The sequence below is a fragment of the Balaenoptera physalus genome (assembly GCF_965194825.1).
Source record: "Balaenoptera physalus genome assembly, chromosome: 15".
NCBI classification, from domain to species: Eukaryota; Metazoa; Chordata; class Mammalia; order Artiodactyla; family Balaenopteridae; genus Balaenoptera; species Balaenoptera physalus.
In genome coordinates, this window is record NC_138894.1 from 17,168,108 (window position 1) to 17,195,556 (window position 27,449).

The 27,449-nt window shown below is 48.8% G+C and overlaps 1 protein-coding gene and 1 long non-coding RNA gene across 2 annotated transcripts in view; both read right to left on the minus strand.

The window, feature by feature from the left end:
* Nucleotides 1–27,449, minus strand: part of TCF7L1 (transcription factor 7 like 1) — a 159,655-nt gene that overhangs the window by 27,439 nt on the left and 104,767 nt on the right. The window lies entirely within an intron of this gene.
* LOC309643307 lies at nt 9,808–23,815 on the minus strand. The gene is made up of 2 exons (XR_014253674.1): nt 12,025–23,815; nt 9,808–10,057 (listed from the first exon to the last, which is right to left on the minus strand). It is a non-coding gene; the product is annotated as an uncharacterized lncRNA (long non-coding RNA).

A 27,449-nucleotide genomic window follows, 5' to 3' on the forward strand; every position in this document is an offset into this window, starting at 1 on the left:
ATCCATCAACTCTACCAGCATCTGAGTCCCTATTTAGAGTCACAAAGATCCACACTGAACACTTCTTCACTCTTGTTGCTTACCAGGAATGTTCTTAGACCATGTCAGGGTGGCCCAGAGAAATCGATCTGAATCCTGGTTTGGGACAGTGCTGCAGTTTTGGGTCTTTAAGAATACTATCTGCTGACCTTATGGGCTGTTAGACACGGCAGGCTTGCAGGGTGCTTGCACAGAGTTTCTCAGCCGCGGCACTATTGACATTTTGGGCTACAGAATTCTTTGTCGTGGGGCTGTCCTGTGCATTTTAGGATGTTTAGCAGCGTCCCTGCCAGTAGCTCCCACTCTCCGGTCCAGTTGTGATTAGCAAAAATGTCTCCAGACTTTGCTAAATATCTCCTGGAGGGGCAGTCCCCCAGTGAGAACCACTGCTCTAGTGGTTGAGGAGCCGGTACCCACTATACTATAAGATGCATGAGGGTCCGTATGCCTCGGTACTGGGGCGATCAATGTACAAACATACATATAAACACATACACACACGCATAATAAGGGTTTTTAGTAGTAGCTACTATTTATGATTGTGTATCATGTGCTTGGTGGTTATGTACCCCCCTAAGACGTCTGGGCTTCTGATGGGAGGAAACCACAGTGGCCTCTTCTCCCCTTAGGGTCCACTCTTTTTTTTTAAATTGAAGTATAGTTGATTTACAATGTCAGTTTCTGGTGCACAGCCAAGTGATTTAGTTATACATATATATGTATATGTATATTCTTTTTCTTTATAGGTTATTACAAGATATTGAATATAGTTCCCTATACTACAGTAGGACCTTGTTTATCTATTTTATATACGGTAGTTTGTATCTGATAATCCCAAACTCTTAAGTTAGCCCTCTCCCACCCCATTTCCCCTTTGGTAACCATAAATTTGTTTCCTATGTCTGTGAGTCTGTTTCTGTTTTGTAAATAAGTTCACTTGTATCATATTTTAGATTTCCACATATAAGTGATATCATATGATATTTGTCTTTCTCTGTCTGACTTACTTCACTTAGTATGATAATCGCTAGGTCCATCCATGTTGATGCAAATGGCATTATTTCATTCTTTTTTTTAATGGCTGAGTAACATTCCATTGTATATATGTACCACATCCTCTTTATCCATTCATCTGTCAATGTACCTTTAGGTTGCTTCCATGTCTTGGCTATTGTAAACAGTGCTGCTATGAACATAGGGGTGCATGTATCTTTTCAAATTACAGTTTCCTCCAGATACATGCCCAGGACTGGGATTGCTGGATCATATGGTAACTCTATTTTTAGTTTTATTTTTTAAGGAACCTCCATACTGTTTCCCGTAGTGGCTGCACCAATTTACATTTCTACCAACAGCGTAGGAGGGTTCCCTTTTCTCTACATAGGGGCCACTCTCACTCACTAAATTTTAACTGAAACCTGGAGGCTTGGAGGGTGGGTGAAAATTTTGAGCTCCGTCCACTGCTGAGGTCTGGCTCCTTACAGATAAGACAGGCGTGGAGAGGTGGTTCTGGGAATAGTGTGTGTCTTCCCAGGACCCTTCCTGCTCCAGTCGATGACGGGGGCTGGGGGGTGTGCCTGTGTTCAGAGAGGGCTTCATTCCGAGTCGTAGGGAAGTGGAGGGTTGTCACTTCCCCCTTTCCACTTTTCTGCTTTTTTTTTAAGATTTTGAAACCAGTGGTGGGAGCAGGGGATGGGAGAAGACCTGTACGAGTTGGAGTCCCCGCAGCTGAGTCATGGAAGGCCTCTGGATTGTAATTCTGAGGAAAGGGGCATTCTAAAGGGACAGCTGAGCTTCCCAGAACCATGAGTTGGGGCAGAAGGAGCCAGCAACACCGCTTATAACCCTTCCCAACCTCCTTCCCAGAAATCTGGAGGTGGCTCAGCCCAATGTTCAGCTGAAATAAATCTCGGCTGTAATTCTCATGTGCGGCCAGCCCCACAGGGCTAATCACTCATTGGTGGGGAACATGTTCCTGTGGATTAAGAGATGTGTGGCTAAGCCTAGATTCTCTGCACAGTAATGGCATGTGGGCAAATTAAAACTGCTGGTTTCTCCAAGCCCAGGCTAGGCTCCATCCAACTGGCCAGTCTATCATGGCCAGACTTCAGCACCTCCCTCCTGGGGGATGCTCACCGTGATGGACCGCATGGGACCCGTGTGGCATCAATGCACTGACAGCCGAGCAACAGCAACAGCCACCACTTATGGGATAAGCACTCTCTTCTGAGTCTCAAAAAACAGAAAGAAAAAACTAAACCCAAATGGTGAGGACTGTTAACCCTCGATTTACAAATGCTACTGAACAACATGCTGCTGTGTGCGGTGACCCTCTGAGACAGGCCAGACAGGCAGTTTCCTAATCTTACTGAATCTGGGAAACTCTTTTTGTGGGACTGGAGCTCCGTGGAATGCATTTGGGGAAGTCCTTTTTTTTTTTTCTTTTCTTTTTTGGCGACGCCGCGTGGCATGCGGGATCTTAGTTCCCCGACCAGGGATCGAACCCACGTCCCCTGCAATGGAAGCTTGGAGTCTTAACCACTGGACCACCAGGGAAGTTCCCCCCACTTTTTTTTATAGTTGATTTACAATGTCATGTTAGTTTCAGGTGTAGAGCACAGTGATTCAGTCATACATACGTATATATTGGGAAGTTCTGCTATTGTGGTTCACAGTTAAGTATAGTGAGGCTGTGGTTTAGAACCTGTCTTTTTACCTTGTTAAGGAAGGATGATTCTGTTCCTATTTTTAAATCGTTTTCCCTGGGACAGTTGTTGAATTCTCTCAGAATCCACCAAAATGGTGGTTTCTCTTATTTGACTCGGACATGAGATGGATACATAGTAATAGATTTTCTTACACTGAAGCACCCTTGTATTCCCCAGGTAAACCCTATTCGGTCACGGTGGCTTGTTCGTTCTTGTATATACTGTGGAATGCTACACACGAGTGTTTTAAGATTCATACTTCTACATTCCGAAGAGTGAACAAGTTTTCTTTCTTTTTCTGGTGACGTCTTTATCAAATGTTGCTATCCGTGTTATTTTGGCTTTATCATGTATACGGGTGCTGCTTGCTGCTCTTTTTCTTAATGTTCTGGGTCCCTTTTGGGCCTCTTGGGCCCCCCTCCAGTACCCTCCTTGGGGATATCCCTTGGCCAGGTGGGCTGTTTCCGCTCAACTTGGGCCTAGGGAAGGGTCCCTCTGCAGCGTCTCTCACTGGAGAGCCAGAGCCCTCTTCTTGCAGGGAGGTGGGGCACTGGGCCCACAGAATCCCGCTTAGCTTGGAGACTGTGCAGCAGATTAATTGCAGCTGTGCCCTGGAATTTCCCCAACATACAAATCTTCATGATGTAAAACAGCTGGGAGGAAATCCCAGCATGCCCTGTCCAGAGGCAGAACTGCCAATGAGCTCTGGAGATTAACCCTCCGCCTCCCAGAAGGTAGGAACGGCCCCTCCCCCAGCCAGGCCCCCCAGTTCCAAGCTTGCTTTGCTGGAGACAGGAGTCTCCAGGACTCTTGGGAACGCCCACATTCTCCCCACTCATAGGTTCTCACAGAAAACCCTTTAAGCAGGGCTCGGGCAAGAGAGGAAGCAAAGCCTCATGTTACAGACTCAAATCGCAGTGTTCCCGGAGGGGGGGGTGCCCTACAGCTGGAAATCAGGAAGCAAGTCAGCTCCAAAAGATGCCCAGGTGAGAAGACCCCACTCCACAGAATCCCTTCTGCTTCTCCTTGGTGGGAGGGACAGGCCTGGTGCACACAGAAGGGGCCCCTTTCTCTACCTTTCCTGTCTTGTGGTTTTTGTGCTTCAGAGCAGAAGCTTACCAGTTTAGGTGACCAGTCTTTCCTGCCTCTCTGGTCCCCAGTGGTGAATGGAGATTCTGGGACCCCATGAATAGAGAAAAGGCCTTCCCAGGATTCCCTCCCAGGAGATCATGTGGTGCGGCAGCCACCCAGGGGCACAGGCTAGAAACCCAGCCCCACAGGCAGATGGCCGTCCACCCCACAGCGACGAGGACATCATGCAAAATGCTCTCCACTTCCTTTTAAAGACGATCTTTAACATCAAGAATCGTATCATAAATGAAAAATGTGAACCATCTATCAGTTTTTCCTTACTTTCCATTCTGCCACAATCGGGGATGAAACTGTTCTTTGGGACAATTGCAGTGGTTTCCCAGACCCTACAAGAGTTCAGACTTCTAAAAACCAACCTAGGGTCTTCCCTAGTGGCGCAGTGGTTAAGAATCCGCCTGCCAGTGCAGGGGGACACGGGTTCGAGCCCTGGTCCGGGAAGATCCCACATGCCACTAAGCAACTAAGCCCGTGCGCCACGACTACTGAGGCTGTGCTCTTGAGCCTGCGAGCCACAACTACTGAGCCCATGTTTCACAATTACTGAAGCCCACGCAACTAGAGCCCGCGCACCGCAACGAAGAGCAGCCCCCGCTCGCCGCAACTAGAGAAAGCCTGCGCGCAGCAACGAAGACCAATGCAGCCAGAGATAAATAAATAAACAAATAAATAAATAAAACAGTTGATTTGACTGACATTCAACTAAATTTAAAAAAATAATAAATAAAAAATAAATAAAAAAATAAAAACCAACCTACCAGATCTCTTCCCTGCTGAAAATCCTTTCCTGGGTGGCTGCTGGGTCAGGGGATACTCACCAGCAATCTAGGGCCAACCTATCCTCTGGCTCCAACCCTCACCATCCCCACACCCCCTCACACCAGCTGCACTAAAGTTCTTCTTTTTTTTTAAAATAAATTAATTAATTTTTGGCTGCGTTGGGTCTTTGTTGTGGTGCGCGGGCTTCTCATTGCAGTGGCTTCTCTTGTTGCAGAGCACAGGCTCTAGGCACACGGGCTCCAGCAGTTGTGGCTCGTGGGCTCTAGAGCGCAGGCTCAGTAGTTGTGGCTCACGGGCTTAGTTGCTCCGTGGCATGTGGGACCTTCCTGACCAAGGCTCGAACCCGTGTCCCCTGCACTGGCAGGCGGATTTTTAACCACTGCACCACCAGGGAAGTCCCTGCACTAAAGTTCTTAATGCACTCTGACTGTGCCATATTGCTCGACTGGTTCTTGGCCTGGTGTATCCTTTACTCGTGGGAAACTCTATCCCCTCCTTTAAAACCTGGCACCAAGGTCACCTTCCCTGACAAGGCTTCTCCAGCGGCACACAATGGCCAGTCACACTCACCTCTGGGCCCCAGCTGTGCTTGGTGTTCCCACGGCACTCAGTATGCTGCTGTTGTTACCCGTTTGCAAATTCTGCCTGTCTTTTGAACCGTCAGTTCCTCAACGGTCACGTCCGCATCCTCAATTCCTTGCCCAGAAGCCAACATTCATGATGCCTCCAGACCCTGTCCCACCTTGAGCTTAAGCATGTTACCAATCTCATAAGCCCCAGTTTCCACATCTGTAACATGCGTCATCCAGCCTCTTCCTGAATCCTTTAGAGACATGAGACACACATAATGGAGCCCCTTTCACTCTTAAGCGATTGGTCCTCACTTCAGTTGGCTTAGTATTGCCGAGAATTTGTAAATGCAGCCTGGAGGCTGTGATACCCAACCCTGCCTGTTCCTGGAGGCTTCTTAAAGTCCTCTATCTTCTATCAAAATGGACATGTTGATCTAAATTTGAAAACGTACCAACACTGAGTAATGAACTCATTAGTGAGGAGACAGAACAGCTTTCCCAAGCGGGAACAACGTTTAGTTTTCAGAAGTCGCTGAGGAAGACAAAATGAAAGTATTAGAAGCACTGGTTCCCAAACATGATGGATTAGACACAACTCCAGGAGCAAAAGCATAAAAAACAAGGTTTACACCCTTATCCCTTATTACCTTTTTCTAAAGATGAGTAGTTTCTGCATTTGCTTAGTTTTATGAATGGCACTAACCCCCAAGTACAATCACCTTCTTTGTTTTGCTCAAGTGTAGAAGGCTGGGTTCCTTTTCTTCTTCTTTTTAAAAATATTTATTTATTTATTTATTGGCTGTGCCGGGTCTTAGTTGCAGCATGTGAGATCTAGTTCCCTGACCAGGCATTGAAGCTGGGCCCCCTGCATTGGGAGCACGGAGTCTTAACCACTGGACCACCACGGAAGTTCCCTGGGTTCCTTCTTGAGGTTTTGTTGATAGGTGAGTTGTTACAAATAAATCCAATTAATAAATCCACAAAGCCCTATAATAAGTGACTATTCAACTTGATACAACAGACACAATTTTCCTTGGAAAAGTTATTTAGAACCACAGTTTGGTAGTGTTTTAAACCAATGAAGTGACTTTTGTCTGTCTAGCACCTGTCACAGCAACTTAGTCAACAAATATTTTTGGAGCCCCTCTGTGTACTGGCAGCAGAGGGTCTCCAAGATTATTCCACGACTGAAGAGTAAACTCAAAAATAAGACTGGGCTGGGGACTTCCCTGGCGGTCCAGTGGTTAAGACTCCGTGCTTCCACTGCAGGGGGCGCGGGTTCCATCCCTGGTCCGGGAACTAAGGTCCCACATGCTGCGTGGTACAGCCAAAAGAAAGAAAAAAAAAAGAGTGGGATGGCTGGGTTTCAGTTTCCCCATAGACACCCATTTCCTCCCCTTCCCCCCCAATAATCCCCCTTCTTTCCTGGATGGCCTCAAACGACTCTCTTCCCCTCCCAATTCAGAGAATCTGGCCATTTTGCCTACCAGATTTGATGAAAGGGTTATTTTTAAAATTGGCTCCCCGCCCCCCCAGAGGCCAATTTCTAGTGGTGGAAGACAGAGCACAGAGGTGACACAGCAGGGCTCCAGGCTCTTCCTAACTTCTCTGGACTAGATCATCTCACCTTTAAAATGGGGCTATTCTACTTCATCAGCCTGAAGGCCGGGACCTGGATCAGCCAGCCTCCTATGGAAGAAAAATCAAATGCAGCTGTTTGTCTAAAGCACAGCGGATGCCTGGGAGTGGAGCCTGGGTTGAGGTGCTCCATGGATACAGAACCAGGAGTCCCAGCCGATCCCCACTTCCGAGCTGTGGACCTGAGGGCGTGACCTGGCCTTTCAGAGCCTCTGCTTTCTCACCTGTAACGTGGGAACAAAGGGTTTCTTATTTAGAGCGGTGATCCCTCGGAGAGGACCAAGAGCTGGGCACGCGGCAAGCTCTCGGGCAATGTGTGTTTAGTCACTAAAACTTAGTCATTCTTGCTCAGTGAGCATTACCTGCACTTCTCCCAGGGACAGCTTCATTAACAGGCTTTGGCTCCTCACTCATCTCTGGGTGCTTCGTGGGGAGAGGTCCTGTGTGGCTAAATGCTTAACAGCTGGCTCTCTAAGCAAAAACAAAAAGATAAGCCCTGCTTTGCAGCGTTTGCTGGGATTCACGGTGTAAATATTCCCGCCGTGGCTGATGGCAAGCTCCCGCAGTGAGTCGCCGATGGCAACGTTGGGAAGACATGCTTGTAACTGGCTGGGGCAACACCAATGAGTGTAGGCGGGAGCTGAGGGGGTCTCAGATCTGCCCCGACTTGCTGGGACTGCTGGCTGTGTTCACAGATGGCTGGAGGCTGACACGTGTGGTCTTGAGGGAGAGCTGGACACTTGGCCGAGCGTGTCTTCCTGGCCGCTGTGTGCTCCTTTCAGAAGGAGCAGGGGACCTCTGTCCCCAGAGCTCTGGGTAACAGCCGCTCTGTGGTAAAGGGACTTCTGGGGCAGAGACCTGGGCTTTCCAGAAAAGTCAAAGTTAAACAAACTGCTTTTGGGTCCTCATTTTCCAAGCCTGGAGCTACAGGCCTCCTGAGTCCTATGTAGCCTCTTGCAGTGGCTTTGAACTTGGGTCTGCTGGGCCCAGGTAGTTTCTGCGCTCACTGCCCGACAATGGACACACCATAGAGAAGCTTCTTCACGGGAACTGGCCTTGGATGCCGGGCCCTCCTTCCCCGGGCGGACCCCTGTCTGACCAGTCCTCCTCTCCCCTCTGGCTCCGGCCTTGTTGTGGCCACGTCTGGCGTATACTGACGGTACACCCCTGCTATCACGTACGATCACCTGTCCTGGCCCCACTGTGGCCTCGGCCCTTGCACCACGTGTGCACCTAGAGCTGACCCCACACCAGTACATAGGGAGCTGCCTCATTCTGCTAACGGCCTCACAGTAAGCGCAGCATGGAGGTACCATAATCTACTAAACAGTCCCATAACCGTAGACATACAGGTGCTTCCCAGTCTTTTGCCGCCATGAATATCCTCATCACTTTGCTCATGTTTGAGTATAATTGTAGGACCCATCTCCAGTTGTGAGGGGACCGCTAGGTCAAAGGTATGTACACTTAGCTTTTTGAGAAGTATTACCGAAGACCTCCCAGTCTACACTGCTTGCTACCAGCAACACACGAGAGCGCTCATCTCCCCAAGCCCTTGCCCACACAGTGTTATTCAACTTAACCATCTTTACCAGATGGGCAGGTGAAAAACCGTAGCTCACTGTAGTTTCAATTCACATTTCTCTTGTTGTAAGTGAGGCTGGGAATTGTCACAAGTACAGGTACTGGGTTGAAGGACAGAAAAAAGATGTGTAGCCAAAAGGGCTTACAGTCTATGGGGGCGGCAGGGAAAGGGTGAGAGTGAGTGAGAGGGGTCGCTGGGGTTCCTCATAATTACAGAGGACTGTGCAGCCTCTACTGCATTTGACCTTCACTCGGGCAGAAAAAGGGCAGATGTGATAGGAGCCGAGGGCACGGTGCCTGGGGCATGGACGCGAGCGGAGGGAGAGGGGAGCCCAGGAAGTCACTGCTGCTTCCACTTCCCACCACCGTCCCACCCGTCTCTGTGACTGCAAGGCCCTTGACGACTCGAGAAAGAAAATAAAGGCAACTGGCCTTTTACCTGCCAAATCCTATAAGCATCTCTGGGGAAACACATTTCCTGCCCGGAAGCCCTCTCCCGCCTTGGCTCCTGTGGTTCCGGGTTCTGTGTGGCCTCTGGTTGGTCTGCATTTATTGACCTGCATAAATGTCTCGGACCAACTCTTCAGTGAGAAAAGCCAGTTACGGCGGAACCCGGAAGGACAGTCACCAAGATGTTCTCACTGGGTTTTAGCATTTGGGGCAATTCTCTTACTTTCTTCTTTGCGCTTTTCTTATTCATTTGAAATTTTTACAATGACTGTATAGCGTACTATCGCAACAGTAAGCAAAGCTATTAAAATAACAGAAACCCTAGGTTAATTATTTTCATCCCCCCAACCTGTGCCTTCAGTTTTCCCAAGTAGAAACCTCAAAATCTACCACCTTAGTGTCTTCAGCTGCCTCCCCTACCTCCTGTTGGCCACCAAGTTCCAAGGATCCTGGGCATCTTTCTAGATTCTAGGGATTCAGGTCCTCCCTATTCACAGCTGGGCCACTGCAGCACCTGCAGCTGGTCTCCTGGCTCCTGTTCAGTGTCTGCTCCACACTATCCCGGAGGCACTTGGGGGGAGCAACCCAGTTCGAAGGGGGTGGGGGTGGGCTGCAGGTCATTTGGCCTCAGATTGACAAAACGTCTGTTGTCCATATCAAAGAACAGCGTGGTGAATGGAGATTAAGGGGTCCCAATCCTCTTCCACAGTGTCACCACTGCTTCTGTCTCTCTCCCCATCTCTTCCCGTCCACCCTTTACTGGCTCCCTGAAACATCTTTCTAAAACATAAAAGTACCCTATTTAAAGCTATCAGGTGGCTTCCCATTCTTACAGAACTGCCTACTTAGACTTATAAAACTGACCAAGAGGCAGTGAAAGCTCTGTACAGAACACTCCATAAATGTTTAATGGGTACCTCCTCTATCAGGTGGCAGTTTATGTGCATGATATGCCACAGGGGAGATTTTTTAAAAGCCATATAAACAGCTAGAATATAAGTCAGCAGATGACAGGTTCAGAGAAGAGAGGGATTGCAGTGGGCAGGATTCTCGCGGAAAGACCAGAAGACTTCACAAAGGAGGTGGCATCTGAGCTGGGTCACACAGGGAGAATACACTTCTGTAGTCATTTACTTTCTTTAAAAGAAAATAATTAATTAATTAATTAATTATGGCTACACTGGGTCTTAGTTACAGCATGCAGACTTCTTAGTTGGGGCATGCGGACTCTTAGTTGTGGCATGTGGGATCTAGTTTCCCGACCAGGGATTGAACCCGGGCCCCCTGCATTGGGAATGCAGAGTCTTATCCACTGGACCACCAGGGAAGTACCTGTAGTCATTTACTTCTGAAAGCACTTTAATTACCTCATTTGATCTTACTGACTCCTAAATATGGATAAAGCAGATATTATCATGCTCATTTTAAAGATGGGGAAACTGAGCCTGCCGGAAGCTCTTGGATTTACACAAGGGTCATGAACTAGTTGATGGTCCAGTTGGCACGGGAATATGAGGCTTTGGACTTTTATGGTATGACTCAGAGGGTACGAGGGCATGCTCTCTGTCTTCTAGAAGCTTCAATTTCATCCTGGAATCTTGGGATAGCAAATACCGGGCATGGGAGCTGCCACACTCCCCTGGTGGACCCATGGCAGACAATGCTAATAGATCATGGGACTTCTCCCAATTAATGTTGGGTTAAGACCTCAGAATTCTCAACCCAGTACACCAGGCAGCCACTAATAGTTGGTTAAAATTGATCTGTGAGGTGTAGGCTATTTATTTTGATTTAAGCCTGAAGTAGATACAGATATTCCGGCTGGCGAAAAGGAGAGGTGAGACCAGGCCTCAGGAACATTTCCCTCCTGGCTGGCACGTGAGGAACTAAGTTCCTAGACAGAGGGGAAGGAGCCATGGAGAATGTGACTGGATAGCAAAACCTGTAATGACTGCAAAGCCCATTGACCAAAAGCAGGCCTGGGAATTCTGAAGTTTATGGATTTCCCCTGTGGGAGGAGAAGCTGGAAGGCATCCCAGGTATTGAGGAGAAAGGAAGCAGGATCTGTGGATAATCAATGGGGAACAGGAAGCACTTATCTGGGGCCAGTAAAGCACACAACACAAAAGAACAGCCAGGAGGCCTGGAGCTGCCTCCCAGCGCATGGAGCTCCGAGGGCCTCTCTCCAGAAGCCTTCTCCGTGGCTCCCGCAGGCCCAGCAGTGGCCAAAGTCAACAACTCCTGGGCACCAGGAAATGGGAAATGTCTGACGAGGTCCCTCAATAGGTGGGCAGTTCTGGGAGAAATCTTGGATCCCACCGGCGAGACAGGATGCTGAGAATAAGGCCACACTAGCCATCTCTACACAGGGCTGTCACTCCTGATAACGGAGCCCAAAGTCCAGGTTGCTGCATCCGATGCTGCTGTGTATGCAAATTTCTGTGCACGAGTGGGTTAGTCACGCAGAGGGAACCAAAAAAAGATTCTACATTCATATGGAAGTGAGGCTGCAGGAAATTAGGATAGGATAGTGGAAGGGCTAAGAAAGTAATGTTTATGGTGGGTATATTGTATGTTGATACTTTATATGCATTATCACACCAAGCTCATGCCTCCTCCTCCTCACTTCATTTTAAAATTTTATTTATTTAATTTTTAAATTTATTTTTTATTTTTTTCTTTTTGGCCACTCCATGTGGCATGCAGGATCTTACTTCCCTGACCAGGGATCGAACCTGTGCCCCCTGCAGTGGAAGCGTGGAGTTTTAACCACTGGACCACCAGGGAAGTCCCCTCCTCACTTCATGAAAGGGTACTGCACCTCACTCCAAATTCCCATCTCAATTCTATTAAATAACATCTCCTATTTTTAGTATTCAAATGAATACTTTAGTAGGCATTAGCATATAATATATGTGTGTGTGTGTACATATATATATGGAAAACTGCTTTCTTGGACACTGTTGCTTTCAATAAAGTTCCATTTTAAAAAGTAGAAATAAAGTGAGTCAATTCAAAGAAAAATGTTAAGTAGACGCCATAGGTGCTATGTGGCACAGATTATGTACATAAGGGACATTTGAGGAACGCTGTTGTAGACTCACGTGTTTAGTATGGTCATCCAGAGGCTACAGCAAATTACAGGCGGCATCCCTAGGAACTGGGAGAGGTCTGCAAACATAACCCCAAAGTCAGCATGTCCCAAGACACACCACTATTTTCTTCCCAAATGCTTCTCACCCAGACCCACCATCCTCTTGTGCACTCCCAGGTCAAAACCTCAGAAATCTTTCCCTCCACCCTCTCCCTCACCGCTGGCTAAGTCCTGTCCATGGGCTGCCCCGGTATTTTTTTCATCTCTACCACCCCTGACCTTGCAATGGCTTCCTAGTTCCTCCTGCAAGTCATGCACGCATCCTGCTGCCCCACTGACTTCCCTGCTCATAGCCAGGCTCACAGATCCCCCCTCATCTCTCCTGGAGCTTCTTGGGCTCAGGAACCTCTTACTCGTGGCTTGGGTTGCCACAGCCCTTGGCATAGCACATCATCTGAGAGCTGCTTGATGACTACGGCAGGGTGTTTCAGAGTCAACAGAATCAGAGACACAAGTGCTTCTACCCTCTAGGTGTTGCTTCCCAGCCAGTTCTAGGTGGAAATGCATCTAAAGGTCAAAGGCAATCAGTGGCTATGCTCCTGCGGTCGTTACCAGAGACCCTACCCTTGCTGGCCTAGGGCAAGAGCAGTGATAACCACAGCCTTCTGGGCAGGCAGTGGATAGAGCCAGTGGGACCATCTACTGGTAGTGGGTGGTCTAACAGCCGATAAAGACTCCATTTACTTAATACAATAAGACTGATCAAATAAAAAAAATTCACTGATATCATATCTGCTTCCAACTATTTTAACATTTCACCATATAGTTTATATATTGATCACAAAAAATAACGTGGTATATCTTCTGTAGGGCTGGTGGTGGGGGATGATGACACCAGGCTTGTGCTGCCCAGCACTGCTGTGGAACACAGCATTTCTGGAATTCATGTTCTGTCTGATATTACCATTTAGGTAAGCAGGTAAGTAGGTGCAAAAGCCAAGGATAGCAAACTGTCTGCATAGAAGAGTAAACAGATGTCTTTAAAGATAACATTTACTGGGACTTCCCTGGTGGCGCAGTGGTTAAAAATCCGCCTGCCAATGCAGGCAGGGGACACGGGTTCGAGCCCTGGTCCGGGAAGATCCCACATGCCGCGGAGCAACTAAGCCCGTGCACCACAACTACTGAGCCTGCACTCTAGAGCCCACGAGCCACAACTACTGAGCCCACGCGCCTTGAAGCCATGCTCTGCAACAAGAGAAGCCACTGCAATAACCCCGCGCACTGCAACGAAGAGTAGCCCCTGCTCGCCGCAACTAGAGAAAGCCCGTTCGCAGCAACGAGGACCCAAGGCAGCCAAAAATAAATAAATAAATAAATTTAATAATAAAAAAATAACATTTACTGATCAGTTACCTTGTATCAAGCACTGTACCAAACTATTGTATTTCCATGTGTTATTTCATTTAACCCTCATAGCCTTAAAAAAAAATTTTTTTTTCTGCGCCATGTGGCATGCAGGATCTTAGTTCCCCGACCAGGGATCGAACCCATGCCCCTTGCAATGGAAGCACGGAGTCTTAATTGCTAGACTGCCAGGGAAGTCCCGTAGCCTTATAAATTGATGCTATTATTGTCCCCATTTAACAGAGGAATAGAACAGAGAGGTTAAGTAACTTGCCCAAGCCCTGTTCATCCCAAAGGCCACACTCTTAACCCTTTCTTTATACTAGTGTTGGAAGAGAAATAAACCACACGTCTCCTCCAGTCCATCCTGGCATTTCTCAGATAAGGGCACTCAGGCCCCTGGCAGAGCTGGGATTAGAACAACCTAGGCATCCTGGCCGCCAGTTGCAGAAGAGCTAGTATGGATCACGTTATTTTTTTCAACCAACATATAACTTATAGGGGAAAATATAAAAATAATTGGAAGGGGATGAAATATTGCTCTAAACAAAGCAATATTATGAATGCCAACAGCAGAAGTCATATAACACACAACAAAGGAATGATTGTATTATTCAAGATTTTGTTTTGGAGAACCCAGAAGAGTTTTTGAGTGTGGCCATAGCTCCACACTGCCCCCTGGTGGTTCCCATGCACACACTGGGAGCAGGCCAGGCCAAGGACTAGCCTGAACAAAGACTTTGGATCAGGATAGATGCCATGTGTACTGAAAACCACATCAGGGAAAGGCCTCAGAAATCCCAGAGGCAGTAAAGATCCTTTGGTCTGGGTACTTACCCAAACAGTTAAGGGAAATCTCTGGGCTCCACTTCCATTTGTATGCAGAATTTGAGGTAAAGAAGTTATGAACTCAGTAATGAGTTAAATACTTTCAGTCTGTCATATTGGCTAAGGCTTTCCCCTTCTTTAGTTACCATGGGCACTTTTTCATACCCTGTTGGTGGGAAAGTAAATTAGTAAAGCTTTCTTGTGCAATTTGCAGGTAGGTATCAAGTCTTCCAAAGGCTTACCACCCCTAGGAATGTATCCTAAGGAAATAATTAAGGATGTGAGCAAAATATAGCTCAAGAATGCTCACTGAAGAGCTGTTTATTACAGCTGAAAGCTATTCAGTACCTTACGCTACAAATATGATATCCTAACTTATGAAGTAGGTGAATATTTATAGACGTGGAAAAGTGTGTATACTGTTAAAATGAAAAAGCAGGATACCAAACATGTATAGCACCCCACTTTTGAAAAAATGTCTTCATATATATATATATATTTTTTTAATTAATTAACTATTTATTTATTTATTTTTTATTTTTGGCTGTGTTGGGTCTTCGTTTCTGTGCGAGGGCTTTCTCTAGTTGCAGCAAGCGGGGGCCACTCTTCATCGCGGGCCTCTCTTGTTACGGAGCACAGGCTCCAGCCGCGCAGGCTCCGTAGTTGTGGCTCACGGGCCTAGCTGCTCCGCGGCATGTGGGATCTTCCCAGACCAGGGCTCGAACCCGTGTCCCCTGCATTAGCAGGCAGATTCTCAACCACTGCACCACCAGGGAAGCCCTTCATATATGTTTAGAAGAGAGGTCTGGAAGGATACACATCAGGAGGTGAGCTGAACTTATCTCTGGATGACAAGATTATGGGTGTTTTAATTTTCTTCTTTTGGCTACACATATATTGCTTTTAAAGTATAAAAACAAATATAGCAATGGGAATCGCTTTTTAATTAGAAGTTTTAAAGACAGATAAAACTGATTGGGGGAAAAAAAAATCAGTAAAGTCTATATTCAAATCTCCAGTCTCTCATTTCTGAATTTCTAAGGGCTATTTTTCCTCGAGTGGTGTGTCCTGCCACTGACAACTCTCCCCCACCGTCGCCACTAGGGCCTGAAAAGGGGTGACATCAGCCCCTCGAGAATCTCTACTTGTCTCTGGGCAAGATGCGCTGGGCCAGCAGTGACCACCAGCTGCACTCAGCCCCACTCCACAGGCAGTGCCCTTTGACACGCTACTCCAGCTGTTTTCCTTCCCCAACTGAACACAGATGGGTGCCCCAAAGGGGGCAAGTTTGGGTACCATTTCGACCAGAGGGGAAGGGCTGTGGAGATAACCCAGTCTACAGGAGCTCAGACCTCCCTGGGACCTGCCTGGAGGAGCTTGAAAACATTGATTCCTGTCTCCCCTCCCTATCATGTTCTAGGGTAGGACTAGAGTATCCTTATTTCTTTTTTAAAGCTCCCCAGGTGATGCTAAAGTGCGCTCAAGAGTTTTCTTCAGCTGCTAACAACCCCTTCCCCCTAAGAACTTTCCACAGTTTCTACCCACTGGGCTTCTCGTTCAAAGATGACCTCCGTGGATCTGATCCTGTCCCTTTGACACTCTTCTTATCCCACAGAGCAAGCATTCACCCACTTACCCTTTAAACATTTTTAAGTGTTTCTTATTGTATGCCAAGTCCCATGTCTCGCCCCTGCCTAAATGCTTACTCAGAACACTATCTTTATTACAGAGAAACCATTATATGGATAAAGTTCAAAGTGGAAGTGTCTGGGAAATATGGAGAATCCACAACCTGAAAGCATCCTTTGCAGGGTATCACAAATTAACCATCAGGAGGTTAGAAAGGAAATGCCTGCACCATGATTCCTGCTAATGTCACTGGGCAAATTCACCATCACAACCAGTATCCCTTTAACATTCCTACTGGCGTCAGCACAAGACATGCCTTATTTCTGGGTTGGGAGAGGTGCCGCAGCGCATTCCCCGACCTCTCCAGACCTCTCCAACCAAATCGAAGGCTTGGTCTTTATGGAATTTCAAGCATCTGGGCTAGGCTAGTTAGGTTGGGGAAGGGGGATACATTTCAGAGCACGGAAGTCCTAAAAATATTTCTTGAATCTCATGTCATTTCCCAAGTGACCCAGGAGCACACCTACTCTAGGCATAGCCTGGGCATGAGGCTGCTTGCGGAACTGAACTTTCACAGGCAGCTGTTTGGGGAGCGGGGCTGGGAGGTGATCAGGCCTTGTTCAGGGCCCGCATCTGACGAGCCCAAGATTCCACATTTCTGCCACTTCCTTCCTGAGGCCCTGGTTCCCATCCACTGACTCTGAAAGGCGATCCCTGAAATGAGTGACAATTCCATCTCCATGTCCCGGGATCCGTGATGCACACAGAGCCAGACTGGCTAAGTGCGGCTCATCTGAACGCTTTTGGTAAGTCACCGGCCAAATTCTCTATTTGATCCACCTTTATTTTCTATGTTACATTCGTAGATGTCCCACACTACTTATTAATTCCTTGAGGCCAGGGATACTCAAATACATGCTGAATTAAACTCAAAGTCATGGTTTGAATGGGTCATTAATTTCTTCCTTCTCAATTTCCATTTTCCTCCCCAAAGAAGGAAAATCAGAGCAGTTGGCCAGCGTCCCACGATTGGGTGGGCCCCTGTGCTGCTGCCATCTCTCCCTTATATTATAGTCTTTGGGGGAATTCCCTGGCAGTCCAGTGGTTAGGACTTGGCGCTTTCACTGCCATGGGCCCAGGTTCAATCCCTGGTTGGGGAACTAAGATCCCACAAGCCGTGGGACATGGCCAAAAAAGAAAAAATTGTATATATATAATAGGCTTTTTATAAAAACCCCAAAACACCCCACGTTGTCCCTTCCACTCCCAATGCCTCATCCCACTGCCATCTGGCTTCCATGTCACTGACACTGTTCCTGGAAGGTTACTGCTGACCCTCTAACTACAAATTCAATGTCATCTTCCAGCTCTCCTCCCTAAGAAGGCCCTCAGCTTCTGGGACCCCCCCTTTCGGCTGGTTCTCCACTTCCCCTCCCACTACTCCTTGGTGTCGGGTCTACCCCTCGAAGGCTGTGTTCTCAGTCCTCCTCCCTGCGTAAGCCCGTCCACCCCGGTCAGGACCCGGTGGTGGGCACGCCCTGTGGCTGCCCCTAACCTCACTTCTCATTCCCAACAGCTTCCTCTGCACCTTGACACAGGCAGCTCGATCCCACACAGACTCAGCGAAACCCAACCCTGATCCAGTTTCCTAACCTCCTACAAACCAGAGCTCTTTTTAAAGCAAAGGGGAACATTTTAACAATTACACCAGGTGTGATGGTTAGTTTAGAGGTCAACTTGACCGGACCATGGAGTGCCCAGATATTCGGTCAGCATTATCCTGTGCGTTTCTGTGAGGGTGTTTTGGGGTGAGATGATTACATTTGAATCGGTAGATTGAGTGAAGCAGATCACCCTCTGTAAGGTAGGTGGGCCCCCGTCCAATCAGTTAAAGGCTTGAGTAGAACAAAAAGGCTGACCTTCTCCTGAAGGAGAGAGAACGTTTCCTGCCTGATGACCTTTGAACTGGGACATCAGCTTTTTTTTTTCTGCCTTTGTACTCAAACAGAAACATCAGCTCTACCTGGGCCTTGAGCCTGTCAGCCTTCAGATTAAACTACATCATTGGCACTCCTGGTTCTCAGGTCTTTGGTCTCAGACTGAAATTAAACCATCGACTCTCCTAGGTCTCCAGTCTGTTGATTCACCCTGCAGTTCTTGGGACTTGCCAACCTCTATACTTGCGCAGACACACACACACACACACACACACACACACACACTATTGGTTCTGTTTCTCTGGAGAACCCTAACATATCAGACAACAGATATGAACCAGGACGCAAGGTCACTGACTACTTTACAAACCTGGGGACGGTCTTTTCTCCTTCCCTCATCCTTACATCTGACGGAGGACCAAGTCCTGTCCTTCTAACTCTGGACTGTCTCTCAAATCATTCCCTTTCCTCTGTTCTCCTCCTCACTGCCCCGGACCTCTGCAAAGACTCCCAACTGACCTCCTGCCTGTAGCCCTTCCTCGGGCCAGCCCATCCGTCATGCTACTGATCGCCTCACTGCCTTGCCCAGAGCTCTGGCAGCTCTGTGTTGCTTGCAGAATAAAACCTGCCTGCTCAATGGGCATCAAGACCCTAGCCCACCCTTCCCACTGCCAGCCACCTGCCCCAGACCTCCAGCAACAACCTCCACCCATGCTCTAGCCACCCCGCCTTACTCTGTTCTCCGAGTGCTTCACTGTCAGGCCCCCATGCTTTTGGCAAAACCCTGCCATGCTTTGCCAGGGGCTGGACCAAGGCACCCCTGAGGGACCTCAGCTCCCCCCAGCTGCATCCAGAGGATGTGTAGCCATCACAAGGTACATGAGACAGAGCAACTGAGACCCTTGTTACAGGGCAGACAGGCCTGCTAGTGGCCTCCTGTTATTTCTGGAATTCCAAGTTTGGGGTGAGGACAGGGTATATTTGAAGCCACAGCAGTAACAAATACCTAGCATTATTCTCCAGTTCCCCACCCTCAGGAGGAATACTCCCTCGGTCCCTGAGTCATAATCCCAAGGGCACCTGCTAGAAGGCAGTATTAGGCATCGGCTCCAGGGACCACAACCCTTACCCTTGCTCTCGAATTGCTTTCGGGGTTCCCAAGAGACCCTAAGGTTGCCGGGTACCCCCATGTGTATAGTGGCTCGTTCTTCTGCAGTTTATTCTCATTCTCTTTTGGCAATACTCTCTCCGGGAGTCTTCAAACCTGGATCTCTAACAAGTCCTCGATGAAAGTGCCTGAACGACCCACATCTGTACTGGGCACTCGAGGCACAGTTTCTTCCGAGTCACGTCCCTGAGGCCTGCAGACCACTTTCTCCCTTACTCCACTTGGATTGTCAGAGGCTCCAGGGAACCGAGAGATTTCCTCCCGAGAGGAGGCCCCGAGCTCACAGCATATTCTTTGTAGCTTCGACAACACCTACTTCTACTTGCCCTGATCGCTTAGGTTGGCTTTTGGTCACAGCTAATGCCTATCTTCCTGTCCTTACAAACTCTGTCAAGACACGTGGGTGCTGGTGGAATCAGAGACGGCGCCCACTTCACAACGTCCTCTCCACGCGGTCAGGGAGGTGTCCGTGGGCCCGAGCTCACGTGCTTCATAATCCCAAACCCACTGAAAACGTCCTTCCCTTTAACGCCTGCATAGAGAGTGGCCACGGGAGTGGGAATCCAGAGGTCTGGCCTGTGTGATGTGTCTCAGTAGAAACCAAATACCTTCATATACAGGCTTGTGGGCCTTCGGGTATTCTAGTTAACTTTTATGGCGGGTTTGAGGGGATTAAATAATTCTACTAATATTATTAAAAGTAAATTTTACAGCTTTGGCTTTGGAATACACCCACACACACAAATACACACACACCAGCAATAATCCCTTAAGTAGTCAAGAACTATAACAATGCTCTTGAGTACACAGTCAACTACCCAGTACTATAAACCACAATGATACTAATTAGAAATGGCAGAAAGGTTATTGGCAAGAAGGAACTCAGAAGACGTATATAGGGCTTGTCACAAGAAGATACGATGATCGAGGGTGAGCAAATGCTTACTAATTGTAACGCAACCCCCAAATCCCAACAGAACTACTTCTACATCCTAGAGTTGAGGACTGCTATTTTGGGCTTTCGCCACTTAGATGTACCTCTAACTATGGTACAGGTCACAGCATGATATTCAACACATCTTTGTCAAATGACCACTGAAACGTCTTTCAACAGGTGTTGACAAATGGCCAGGCCCGTCACATACAATGTTTCTTTAAATGATGAATCAGAAACATGGACATCTCTTCTTCAGTTTAAATTCTGGCCTCCCTACCTGTAAAACAAGGGTGGCAACATTGCCTACTGCACACAGCTATACTGAGGATTAAGTGAGGGAATGCGCGTCAAGTGCTAGTGCCTTGTAAGCACTCAAAAGCCATTAGCCACCAGCATCGTTTCTTCTTGTTGATGTTACTGTGACACTGTGGACAGAGCAGTGTTTGCCTTAATAAATAAGGGTGAGTTTGCAAGGCTTGTCTCCAGGGACGTCTTTTTTTTTGGGTGCACGGCATGTGGGATCTGAGTTCCCCGACCTGGGGTCGAATCTAGGTCCTCGGCAGTGAGAGCGCGGAGTCCTAACCACTGGACCGCCAGGGGATTCCTGGGGATGTCTTGGTTCCAGGTGCTTCAATGTGCAGTCCAGGAAATGGAGAAGCCAGATAATCCTGTAGTTTGGGGCAGGCCCCGGGAGGTCTGCTGGGGGGGGGGCACCATCCCTCTCTGAAGCCCCTCCCTCACACGTGCACAATGTCTGGTGACCTGGCCTATGCCCAGGAACACCCAGCCAACCCGCCCTCCCTTCTTTTCCCGGCATTTCACAGCTCTCCACCAGCATTTATTGTCCATTGTTCAGAAAAAAATGAATCAAGCCATGACTTGAGGCTTGAATTCAACTTAAAAAACTGTGTGGTTCTAAAGGTCTCCATCCAAGTTTTTCCCAAAAGACTATTCTCCGAGGAAAAAAAGACAACGAAATGGCTATATCTCAAAAATTTTCAGGCTCCATTATCCCACGGCTCTCCTTACCCCTTGAGACACAATTTTCAATAGTAAACTGGGCTGAAGTTTGAGGGCAAGGCCTGGAGAAGCTGTTTAATTCCTACCACCAAAGACAAACTCGGATTCTTTCACAATTCTCCCTCAGGCTGGCCCTCTGCTTTATAGAGCCAAACCACTGACAGAATAAATGAATGCAAAAAATTTGCCTTACAGCAGCGAACGCTAAGATTTTCTACAGATACAAATTCCCAAGCAAACCCACCCGAAAGATAATAAAAACGAGGATTGGGTTGATTGGGCTTGTTAAAGGCTGGTTGCCTGATTTTCTTTAGGGTCTGAATATGTTTACATGGGGTGGGAGGAGCTTACTGACACAGCAGTTTGAGAAAATCAACACAGGTCCACAGAACACTAATTAGTCTGCAACGAGCTCACCTCTCATTCCACAAATACTTGCTGTGCACCTACCGGGCTCAAGCGCTCTGTGCGGTGACACGGGGACAGAAAGACTGTGGCTTGGGATGGCCTCAGCCCAATAGGGAAGACAGGCCTTGTGCCCTGAGTGATACATGTGAGTGGGCAGTGCAGGCAAAGAGGTGGGATTTGACCTAGACTTTGAAGAATGGAGCGACTGGGTTGCCACTTGGACAATCTACACAGAGCGGGGGCTCTATTCCAGAACTAGTGTATTAATAAATATGCAAAGGTTCTGAATGGAAAGGATCTGGGACAATGTTTTCTTTCTTTTTTTTTTCTTCTTTAACTTTTTGGGTTTATTTATTTATTTATGGCTGTGTTGGGTCTTCGTTTCTGTGCGAGGGCTTTCTCTAGTTGCGGCAAGCGGGGGCCACTCTTCATCGCGGTGCGCGGGCCTCTCACTGTCGTGGCCTCTCTTGTTGCGGAGCACAGGCTCCAGAGGCGCAGGCTCAGTAGTTGTGGCTCACGGGCCTAGGTGTTCCGCGGCATGTGGGATCTTCCCAGACCAGGGCTCGAACCCGTGTGCCCTGCATTGGCAGGCAGATTCTCAACCACTGCACCACCAGGGAAGCCCCCAATGTTTTCTTAAAGACAACTATGGAGGGGGCCTCAGAGGTCAGTGGCTGTGACTGGGGAAAAGGGGGCACCCAGGAAAGCCCACCCCTAAGATCTGCGGGGCCCATGACAAGAGTGTAGAGGAAAGCCCATGTGCTGACATATTTAAAACTTAAAACTCAAGCTAACAAACTGTTAAATATATCCTATCCTCCTGCCTTGACAAATATGCCTTCCTAACTGTTACGAAAAGGTTAGGTTCAAATTTAGAATTCCTAGACTTCTGAGTTCTGGACCAGAATGTGGTGGTGGAGGAGCCTGACCCAGGGCCCCTCCTTTCTCTTCTACCCCCAGTTCCATCCTGTACCATAAGGTTTCAGGACCACACAGGGGAACACCCAGACACCTCAGCCCCAGGCAAGCGAGCAGTCCCCTGGCCCCCCCAGTGTAGGGGTGTGCACCCAGGAGGAGGGACCTGAGGAAGAGACTGGAGCAGGCCCTGGACTCAGAACACCCCCTAGTTCCTGGGCCCACGGATGCTCTACACCGTGGGGAAGACAGGGGGCGCTGGTGGCACAGTGGGCCCCCTACAGCGGGGGGCCCAAGGCAGGGACCTCTCCTGCTCAGCCTAAGGGTGACACCGAATACGGGGAAGAATTTGATTTGCGGGACGATGAGGCACAGTGTCCTGTGGTTTTGGTTACGATGATGCTAGAGGCTAACTTTTATCCCAGATAATGAATACAACAACATTGGTTTTCACCTAATCCTCTCGCAAGCCTACAAGTTCAGTATTGTTTTTATTCCCTTTTCACATATGAGGAGGCTGAGATTAGAGAGATTTTAATTTTACCAAGGCCACACAGTTAGGGGTGGCAGAGCCAAGATTCGAATGTTAGACTGAGTCTCGTGGCCTAAAAATACAGAGGAAAATCATTTCCCGACCCTGAATCATGGAATCAGAGACAGAAGGAACCATGAAATTCATTGTGGATGAATCCTCCCAGTGTGGATCTGCCGGTGGGCAGTGCAGAAGAAGAATCTAGGGTTCTGCCTGCTGGACCATCAGCCCCTCTGTGCACTGGGCACAGGCTCCCCAGGGGTGGGGGAAGCCACCTGGGGCCAGCAGGTGGCCAGGGCTGCCCAGCAGGCATGTCCTGTCCAGAGCCATCTCCGTGGCCCTCTGTGAGCTGGGAAGGTGACTCAGTCCAAGCAGGCCCCTGGGAGTTCTTCCTAAAATTGCTGCTTTGATGTTTTCTCCAAATCCCGAGAGCAAAGTGGCGGGCTGCGGTGGGGAAGCCCCAGAATCTGGCTGCTGTGCAACTTCATTCTGTCTGCAAATGTCGGTGTGGGAGCTCAGACATCCACAGTGCTCCGGGTGCTTGCATGCCCACGCGCTGGGCCCAGAACCCTTGTCCCCACCTTCCCTGCAGCTGTGCCAGCCAGGCAAAGCCTTGCAGGTTGGGAAGGAGGATTTCTTTCTTTCTTTCTTTTTTCAAAATTGATCTTTAAAAGCTTTTTAAACGGAGGTATACATTTTATATAGGGAAGTGCCTGAAACCTGTGTGTAGCTCGATGTATTTTTAATATGTACAATATTATGTAAGCACCACCCAGACAAAGATAGAGAATGTTTTACAAGTTGATTGTAGGGACTTCCCTGGCGGTCCAGTGGTTAAGACTTTGCCGCCCAATGCAGGGGGTGCAGGTTCGATCCCTGGTCGGGGAGCTAAGATCCCACATGCCTCGCGGCCAAAAAACAAAAACATAAAACAGAAGCAAGGGCTTCCCTGGTGGCGCAGTGGTTAAGAATCCGCCTGTCAATGCAGGGGACACGGGTTCAAGCCCTGGTCCAGGAAGATCCCACATGCGGCGGAGCAACTAAGCCTGTGCGCCACAATTACTGAGCCTGCGCTCTAGATCCTGCGCCCTTAGAGCCCGTGCTCCGCAACAAGAGAAGCGACTGCAATGAGAAGCCCACCACCGCAACGAGGAGTAGCCCCCGCTCACCGCAACTAGAGAAAGCCCACACGCAGCAACGAAGACCCAACGCAGCCAAAAATAAATAAATGTTTTAAAAAAAAACCCCAAAACAGAAGTAATATTGTAACAAACTCAATAAAGACTTTAAAAATGGTCCACATCAAAACAAAAAAAAAATCTGTAAAATAGATAAATAAATAAAGATGAGGAAATTGGGGGGGTGAGTGGGAGGTTAGGTGATTTGCCCAAGTCCGCAATTAAAAAAAAAAATTGATTGTAAATTGCAGAAGTGAGCACAGGAACACATTCTCCTTGTAAAGCATTTCCACACCACACGTAAGCTGACCCCCCTCTGGCCACCGCCTCACAGCATTCCCCTCCACACACAAGGCCCCACTGTTATAATTCAGTGTGTCCGGAAGCAGGGGCTTCCCTCTCAGCATTCCCAGGCCTTCAGGCAGCAAAGCAGCCTGGCCAAACAGGTTTGGGGTCTTTCTCCGACAACATTCTCTTCTGCCCACCCCACCCCCCATGCAATTCCTGCAACAGAGAGCCTGTGATTCCCCCACTGAGGAGAGCACAGCTGCCTTCCCGAGCTCCTTCCTGCGGTGTCAGGGGGCGGTGAGGGCTGCAGGGACCTCTCCCCATCCTCCTGTCTTAAAGCAGTCTAACCAGGACCCCTCTGAAGCTTGGCTGCTGCAAACAAAGAGCGGCCCCCGGGGGCCTGGGCTGCTGGGCCTACACAAGGTAGAGGGGACTGGGGGGGACGCCAGCCCCTGAGAGGTGGAGGCACGTCTAAGCCAGAAACTGCCCGAACTGGTTACATTCCAGCCAGATTAGCACAAGGCCCGGGCCTGCTCCTGAGCCTACCCCTCCTTCCTCTCTGGGACCGTGAACAGGAGGTTTAACTATTTCCCTGCCACTTGGTGTCCAGCTTCACACACACTGACAACGCTCCCTGCTGTTTGCACATTAACCTTCCATTTGCCAGGCAGCTTCTCAGGGGCTGTGGATTAACACCCTCCAACCCAGACAATGGCCTCCGGGGAGGGATGCAAGGGGCTCAGACAAGGGCTCAGACAAAGGCTCCGGGCCCCAGGCCCAGTCAATCACTGCACAGTAATCACTGCCCACATGGGGTGGGGCTCCTGAGGGCTGGCTGTGCTCCTATAACAAGGTCCTAACTGGGAGCTACCCCCACTCAGTCCGATCTGAATGTGCTGGCCTTGTGATGACTGAGTTCAGGCCTGAAAGGAAGCCCCAGCTCCTAGGAGAGTCCTGCAGGGACCAGGGACCAAAGCGCTGGGATGGGGAGCCCTCGGGCAGGCCTGGTTACCCAGCTCACCAAGTTTAGCTTTTCTCCTTTCTCCTGGCAAAATTGGATTCTCAGGGGATACAGCAGCAGGAAGCAGGAGATTCTGGCCCCTGCCCCAAGGCTCTCAGGGAAGCTTGCCTGTTCTCTCATTAAGCCCTGACAGAGGCAACCAGTAGACATTACGCCACGTCAATGCCATCTTCTTACTCTCATGTGCAGGTACGCACACCTGCATGAACTTGGAAAAGAAGCGGGAGGGGAGGGGAGGGAGAGGGGAGAGAACCAGAGTATTAGGTGTAGAAATGGTCCTTAAATGTTCCAGGCTAGTGGCTTCTTAGCTCCGGCTGCAAGATAAAGGCCTGTCCTTAGTATTCAAAAATTCTACTCCAGGTGATTCTAATGCAACCCTGTCCTGAAGCAGTGCCTCTGTTCACAGGAATTAGCCTGGGATCTCATTAAATGCAGATTCTGGGGCAACAGGTCTGGGGTGGGGCCTGAGATGCTCCATTTCTAACGAGCTCCTGAGGGATGCTTGTCTGAGGACCATGCTTTGTGTCCGAGGCACTAAGACTGACACCATATTCACCAGGAGACTGAATCCTCTCCACACCCAGAGCAGTTGTCCCAGCTGTGCACAGCACTGCTGGAGTCCTTCCTTACATGGAGATGACCCCACGACAATCTAAAGTCTCTCTTCTCTTGACCTGGAAGTTCCTGGCCCTCTTGAGAAAAACCATTGGGTTTCCACTCCTGTTTTCCTCACATGCCCGTGGCTCCTGGTCTAGGCCAACGAGACCATTTTTCTGACCTTCATTTCATTCATAGTACTAATACCAGACAGGGGGTGGGTGAGTGTGGCTGCAGATTGGTGAGACTTTTGGGGGTTGGGGTGCGAATACAGCCCCAACGGAAACAGAAACCCTGGGGCAGTGCACATACAAGAAATTTAAGGACAGTTAAAAAGCAACAGCCACAATTAATAGGGTTTACACAGGCAAAACTCATTAGGGTGGGTCAGGGTGCCGGAGTTTACCTTTACTGGGCAAACCCCTTCTTTACAGATAGTACAAATTAATTGCAAACAAGACTGCAACGGGGGATATTTAAAAGGCTGTGAAACAACTTCCGAGCTCCCCAGATGCAGGCGGGGGCACCAATGACCTGCAATGGACACATGCAGACCCTCGCTCCGGGAGCCCTTTGCCAGCCTGGCCCAAGTTCCTGGCGAAGTTCACATGCAATAAACCTGTGCTCCGTTAGAAAGGTTTTTTAATTCAGAAGACTCCCTAATCCACACCGACATCCACCCTGAGACCGAATCAACCGTGTTTCCAGGCAGTGCTGCCTGGGCCCCTGTGTACTGCTAGGGGAATCACTTGATGGTCATGGCTGTTTACAGTTTGCAGTGGCAACAAGTCTACAAATGATTATCACAAACAAGATGATGTAAGAGCAGCCTCAAATAAAGCGCTCATCTGGCCACCCGGTGCTCCACAGGGCTTTCTGCCCTTCCACCTGGCTCCAGGTGATGAGCCCTCTGGCGGGCTCTGAACAGCAAGAGGCTGTTCTAAAGGGTAAAATGTCCCCAAAACCTCAGGGCTCCTGCTGCCATTCCCTGCCCCCCTGCAAGGTCAAGACCATCGCAAGGTCTGGCTGCGCTAGGATTACATCCTGACTGCACCCCTTATGAATTGTATTACCTTGGTCTAAAGTTACCCTTTCTGAGCCTCAGTTCCCACTTGTTAAAAAGGTATTAGTATAATTCAGTTCATAAGGTTGTGTTGAGGTGTAACTGAGTTAAAGTTTAGCAAGCATAGGGGCTGGCTCCTATAATGATAATAAGAAATGGGATTTTTTTTTAAGGTGGGGGAGTTGGTCTTGCACCTCTCCTTCTTTGAGGCTCCAAAGCATATCATTCTCTTGAGACACTGACCTTTCTCTGCCTTGAGGTCAGTTCAGCTACTAGTCTTGTTGTCCTGATAGATGGGCAGATAGGAAGTCCAAGGTCACGGTCTTACTCATCTTTAAACCTCCCGCGATGCTCAACCCAATGCCTGCAGTCAGTAGGAAGCTGGTGGTTATTTGTTGCACTGATTTTCCAGCATGAACCAGCCAACACAGGACAAAGCATGGACCCCATGACCAGGTGGGTCCAGTGGCAGCACAAACCAGACCTCCCTCCCACCGTAAGCAGGTG